At 42.5% G+C, this 6,624-nt stretch overlaps 1 non-coding gene across 1 annotated transcript; it reads left to right on the top strand.

The window, feature by feature from the left end:
- The first annotated feature begins 647 nt into the window (after nt 1–647).
- Nucleotides 648–751, top strand: LOC116862622. Its single transcript, XR_004381664.1, has one exon. It is a non-coding gene; the product is annotated as a U6 spliceosomal RNA (small nuclear RNA).
- Nucleotides 752–6,624: the final 5,873 nt, after the last annotated feature.

Genomic DNA, 6,624 nt, shown 5'->3' on the forward strand with positions numbered 1-6,624 from the left:
TGTCCCAAAGAAGAGAATCCTGGCTTGGCGAAGAACACAAGGAGAGTCTCCTGTTTGGGAAGCCACTTCCTATATTGGATCTACTTGCTATCTGCTAACCGTGTGGGCTCATCACAGTCTCTTGGCAAATACTCACTTGCTGACTGATGTGAGGCTTTTCTCGAGTGTAATGTTCTCTTTAATTTGATTTAAATGTGATATACATGAGAAACCAGGTGACAGCCTCTTCAGTAGTTGATTCACAGAGAAATGATGTCAGGAGAGAGGGGATGAAGAGGGACTAGGGTGCACTAAGGTGTGGAAATATTGCATGGCTTTGGGCATGTAAATCTGGTGCAGGGCAACTGAGAAACAATTCCTATGTCATTTTAAGGCAACATAAAGAGCTCCTTTTGTCTGCATGGGGCTCTTTATGTAATGTGGGTGTGTGTGTTGGGTTGGGGCGATGAACAGGAAACATGTGTGCCTTTCTCCAAGCGGGCCTACTAGAACATTCCTGCAACCCCTGCCTCCCTCTCTCGCATTTCCTCCCTCTGTATGCACCATGCGGAAAGAAGGGAAGCAACAAAGCCCAACTCAAACTACACTCAGTAAAAAGCCAAGTATCCTTGTGCAGTTAGCATATGTTACTTAAATATGTTACTGTTGTGCTTGCTTCAGCAGCACATAGATTAAAATGGGAAAGATACAGAGATTTGCATGGCCCCTGTGTAAGGATGATAGGCAAATTTGCAAACTGCTCCATATTTTTGTATGTTAACTAACTAGAATTAAAATTAAAACTAGGGGTGCTTGGGTGGCTCAGTCGGTTAAGCATCTCCCTTCGGCTTGGGTCATGATCCCGGGGTCCTGGGATCAAGACCCAGGTTGGGCTCCTTGCTCAGCAGGGAGTCTGCTTCTCCCTCTGCCTCTCCGTCTGGCTTGTACTTCTTCTCCTTCTCTCTCTCTCTCAAATAAATAAATCTTAAAAAAATAAAAACTTAAAAAAATGAGTATGTTGCTGGAGGTGATGACATATCCCCAAAAGGTTATGTAATCTGCTTGTGAAATGCACAACAAAGAAAAGGTTATATCTTTATTGGCAATTGTAAGCCACACACCTCTGGTTTTTCCCCTGTACTCAGAGCGACTGTATATCAACTTGTCCATCAACTTTGGAGTCCAGAACAAAGGGCACATGAACTAAAAGAGAGAAGAGTTTTATCCTGTTAAAGAATAAAAGAAGGTCAACTCTAGTGACTTCTCTAAAGCTTTATTTCCTGAGCTAAGAGCAAGGAAATATATTTAGCATTCAAAATTTAATGGTGCCATGCTTTGTTTTCTCTTTGCCAAATAAGGTTTAAGTCGAGACTTATCTTTCTTGTCTGTGGATCCTTATTGTTGGAAATTTTGCCTGTGTGCTATGCTTATCCTGACTATAGGTCAAAACTAGTTAAATGTCCTTCAGCAAGAAAGAACATGTTGAGAAATCGCAAATCATTGCTGTGTTTACATTTCTACTATAAAAGTAAAATATTTTTTCTAAGTCAAAGATTATTATTTTCAGTCACTTCCAAAGCTAGGAAAACATGGAAATTCTGTCTTTTTTTCTTATTCTATTATACAGAAGCAATTAGAATTCAGTCCCTGCTCTAACTTGCAGAGACCCCTAACTTACTACAGAACTAGATTTTTTGGTGTATTTTGTCTTTGTTGGACAATATCTAATGGGTTTTTTAAAAAGACTTTTTTCATTTGAGAGAGAGAGAGAGAGAGAACATGAATTGTGGGCAGAGTCATAGGGAGAGGGAGAAGCAGACTCCCTGCTGAGCAAGGAGCCCTGGGATGTGGGGCTCACTCCTAGGACCTTGAAATCCTAACTTGAGCCACCCAGGCGCCCATAGATTTGTTAATTCTTCTTTGGAAATCAAGAGGTAGTTAAAGAAGACCAAGTGGGGGGGTGGAGAAAATAATTACTCAGGTGAGGAAGTTTGCAGACTTTGTTTGAAGGCTATAATTTATTAACTGGATAACTTTGGGCAATAGATTAATCTGAATCACCTCTCTGATCTGAATGATAGGAGTTACAGATGATTTGAAGGAATGGTAACTGTAAAGCCCTAATATGGAATACTTAGTATACTAGTATACTGATTAGGTCCTAAAAAGGACTCTGGAGTTAGACTGCCTGGGTTCAATTCCCAGCTCAAATGCCTAATGCACCGTAAACAGCAATAAGTTCTGAAACCTCTCTGTGCATCACTTCGCCATCTATAAAAAGTAGACGAAAGTAGCACCTACCCACAGAGTTACAATGATTCAATGAGCTAGGATATAAAGAACACATAGAGAAGACTATGTAAGAGCTAGTTTTTATGCTGAGTGGTCTTCATATTGAAATTGGTTAATGATCACCCCATTAACAGAATAATTTGTCACACATCATGCTTGAATGTGACCATAAAGAAGGAGAAGAGAAAAACCTTAAAGGATAACAACCTAAACCATATATACCCACAGAGCTTACTGTCTACACTCACTAATGTGACTTTCTAACTTCAAACTTTGTTGTCGTCATCTTAACTTGCTGTTTCAGCACACTCTTGCCCAAGAAGGTAATAGTTGCAAATGACTTTATTGCTCATTCTGGGAACTTCCTGAAAGACATAATACTCCCTGCCAGACTCTGAATTCCTTGCCTTAAAAATCCTCACCTTGTTGGGGTGACCAACCTAAATCAAGACATCACCATCCTTACCTAATCCTAACCAAGACTCCCTCACCGAAAAGGCCTTCCTTAAGCCAGACTCCAATATCTCATAACATCCTGGCTTCACTTCCCCACCCCAAATTCTGTCAAGGTTGCTTTTACTGCAGTAAGAATAAGCTCAGCTTTGTCTTATCAGCAATACATCCCAGTGATATCTACGGAGAGCCAACATTCCACGTGGATTAGTGAACTGAAGTCTGGAACCAGAATGACAAGGGAGGAGTTGAAGTCAGAGCTCTGGCACTTGGACAAGTCACTAATTTTCAGGTCTTCTGGAAAATGTATGTGTATAAAATATATATGTAAATGTACAGTAAGTACACAAGGGCTTATGTGGTAAAGAACACTTAATAAATGTTTCTTACGTTGCCCTTCCTTTGCTTTTTGGTTGCCTGCTGGGGAGGGGTAAGCTGGGTAAATGACTATACTGTCTGCTCAAGCCATCACTTTCGGGTAAACTCTTGTGGGCCCCGAGTCAGCCACCATATGAATACAGCCTGTGATGTGAAAACCACGGAGGATGGGGGTACTTATTCCTGCCTGAGACACCATAGTTAGTTTACTCTCTCTCTCTCTTTTCTTTTCTTTTTTCTTTCTTTCTTCCTTCCTTCCTCCCTCTTTCCCTCCCTCCCTCCCTTCCTTTCTTCCTTCCTTAAGATTGGTTCATTTATTCTAGAAAGTGAAAGAGAGCACACACACAAACAGGAGGAGCAGAGGGAGAGGAAGAGAGAAAATCTCAAGCGGACTCTGCATTGCGCACAGAGACCAATGCAGGGCTTGGTCTCATGGCCCCAAGGTCGCAACCTAAGAGAAACTGGGAGATGGATGTTTAACCAACTGCACCACCCGATGCCCCATGATAGTTTTCTGAAGAGAAAGCAGGTGGGACCCAGAGAAGTATTAAACTGTTTTCAGGGCGTCTGGGTGGCTCGGTAAGTTGAGCATCTGCCTTTGGCTCAGGTCATGATCCCAGAGCCCCGGGACTGAGACCCTGCATTGGGCTCCTAGCTCAGCAGGGAGTTTGCTTCTACCTCTGTTCCTCTCCCTGCTGTTTGCTCGTGCACGCATGCTCGTGCTCTCTCCTTCTAATAAATAAATCTTAAAAAAATGAACTGTTTTTATCTGCAGAGAGATAGTAACTGATCCAAAATCCTCTGGCTGGAGGGCTGAGGAGGACCAGCACTCAGCTCCTTTGTTCCTCAGAACCTTGTGGGCTTGCGTGAGGTGTGCTATAAGGTCATCTCCTGGGTCTTCATCACTCCGTGCACTGCCTCTCTTCCTCCTCCTTTCTCACTTCCTGTGCCAGTTAGTGCTTCCTTGACTCTCAGGACCAAATTTACCCTTTTCACCTGCGGGTGGGAAAATGGGTCAGGACCCTTGAAATTGTCTTCTACTAGCTGCACAGTGTTCAGTTCTGTAAGAGGTGTTTGAAGAGACACTGCCGGAGGGCAGGATTTCCTACCACGGTCTGATGTGTTTGCCCAGCAGGCTCATTTAGATGCTGGGCTTCACTAATGCTGCTTCTTCAGCATGCAAGTCCCACAGTGCACAGAAGCCGGCCCCATCTATTGTCCAGAAGTTTCCCCTGGCACCCATCTTGAATGGTTTTATAGCAGGGTGCCTCTCTGAGGAGAGATTTTCCCCAGCAAGTTACCAGTGGGTTTCCGGCAACTTCTGCTGGCATGTCACTACAATGACTTCTCTTTCATCCACTTAGTCATGACCCTGAATTCTCAAAAAGATCTGGATTTCAGCATTCAGGGAGGGGTATTTGAATTCCAGTTAACACACAGTGTTATATTAGTTTCAGGTGTACAACAAAGTGATGCAACACTTCCATAGATCACCTGGTGCTCATCACAAGTGCCCTCCTTAATCCCCATCACCTGTTTCACCCATACCCACCCCCACCTCCCCTCTGGTAACCATCAGTTTGTTCTCTAGTGTTAAGAGTCTGTTTCTTGGTTTGCTTCTTTCTTTTTTTCCCTTCACTCATTTGTTTTGTTTCTTAAAATCCATGTATGAGTGAAATCCTGTGGTATTTGTCATTACCTGACTTATTTTGCTTAGCATAATATTCTCTAGCTCCATTCACCTTCCTGCAAATGGCAATATTTTATTCTTTTCTACGGCTGGGGGGATGGGCAAAGGGAGAGGGAGAGAGAGAATCTTTTTTTTTTTTTAAGATTATTTATTTATTTATTTATTTAACAGACAGAGATCACAAGTAGGGAGAGAGGCAGGCAAAGAGAAGGGGGGAAGCAGGCTCCCTGCGGAACAGAGAGCCTGATGCGGGGCTCGATCCCAGGACCCTGGGATCATGACCTGAGCCGAAGGCAGAGGCTTAACCCACTGAGCCACCCAGGTGCCCCGAGAGAGAGAATCTTAAGGAAGCTCCACGCCTAGCCTGGAGCCCATCACGGGGCTCAATATCAGGACCCTGAGATCACCACCTGAGCCGAAATCAAGAGTCAGACACTTAACGGACTGAACCACCCAGGCACCCCTGAGCTTTTAAAGAATTTAAGTTCACATACATCTTGTTTTCACAAAAACTAATTTTCTTCCAAAGTTCTGTCTATAAGAGACAAAAGGCAAATGTATATAAGAGAAATTCATTTCTCCCTCTAATACATGTTTGACTTTTATTTATTGACAAGTAACACCCTTGTTTCATTACCTTAAAAAAACATTTGCCATCGCTCAGCCCCGGTATACATTACAAAGCATGCCAGAATATCTGATAGTAACCGGTCACAATGATTACAATCTCCTTCCTCAATAAAATGTGTATGTTTATTTATCTTTAAAATTTTAAGTTTAAAAAAAGTTTAACTTCAAGGAACAAAACAGGTCATGAACAAAATATATGTAGAAATAATTTATGAAAGGAGGATAATTAGCATTTATTTCTAAAATTGCTTCCCCATCTGTACTAACCTTTCGTTGATTGAAGTTATTTTTGCATTCTTTTAAACCACAAGGCAGCTGCCCTTTGATCATGTTTCTCATTCTTTTTAATACTTCTAAGTCTTTTGTACTGATGCCAAAGCATCAGATGTAACAGTGAATATCTGTCTTTGAGAATACAGCAGGATAGTGGTGCCTCTGTGGCTCAGTCGGCTGGGTGTCTGAATCTTGGTTTCACCTGAGGCCATGATCCTGGGGTCCTGGGATTGAGCCCTGGGTAAGGGCTCCCTGCTCAGTGGGGAGTCTGCTTGTCTCCCTCTTCCTCTATTCCTCCCCCTGCTCATGCTCTCTCTTTCTAAAATAGGTAAGTTTTAAAAAACGGATACAGCAAGCTAATTTACTGTAGGATAAAAAGTAATTATTAAACAGTTTTAGTGAGCATAACTAACATACAATGAACTTCACATACTTAGAGGGTACAGTCTGATGGCTTTTGACAGATGTACACAAATCACCACAATCAAGATAAAGAGTATTTCGGGGCACGTGGGTGGCTCAGTTGGGTGAGCACGCCCCTTTGGCTTGGGTCATGATTCTGGAGTCCTGGGATAGACCCCAGATCGGACTCCCTGCTTGGCAGGGAGCCTGCTTCTCCCACCTCCTGCTCTTGCATGCGCTCACTCTCTCTCTCTCTCCCTCTCAAATAAAATCTTTTTTTACATAAAATATTTTATTTATTTATATAAAAAAGATATTTTTATATAAAAATTTTTTATATTTTTTATATAAAAAAGATTTTATTTATTTATTGGACAGAGAGAGAGAGAGATCACAAGTAATCAGAGAGGCAGGCAGAGAGAAAGAGGGTGAAGCAAGGCTCCCCACCATGCAGAGAGCCCAATGCGGGGCTCAATCCAAGGACCCTGAGATCATGACCTGAGCCAAAGGCAGAGGCTTAACCCACT

Source organism: Lontra canadensis, unplaced genomic scaffold (genome assembly GCF_010015895.1).
Source record: "Lontra canadensis isolate GAN:19392208 unplaced genomic scaffold, GSC_riverotter_1.0 scaffold279, whole genome shotgun sequence".
Lineage (NCBI taxonomy): Eukaryota > Metazoa > Chordata > Mammalia > Carnivora > Mustelidae > Lontra > Lontra canadensis.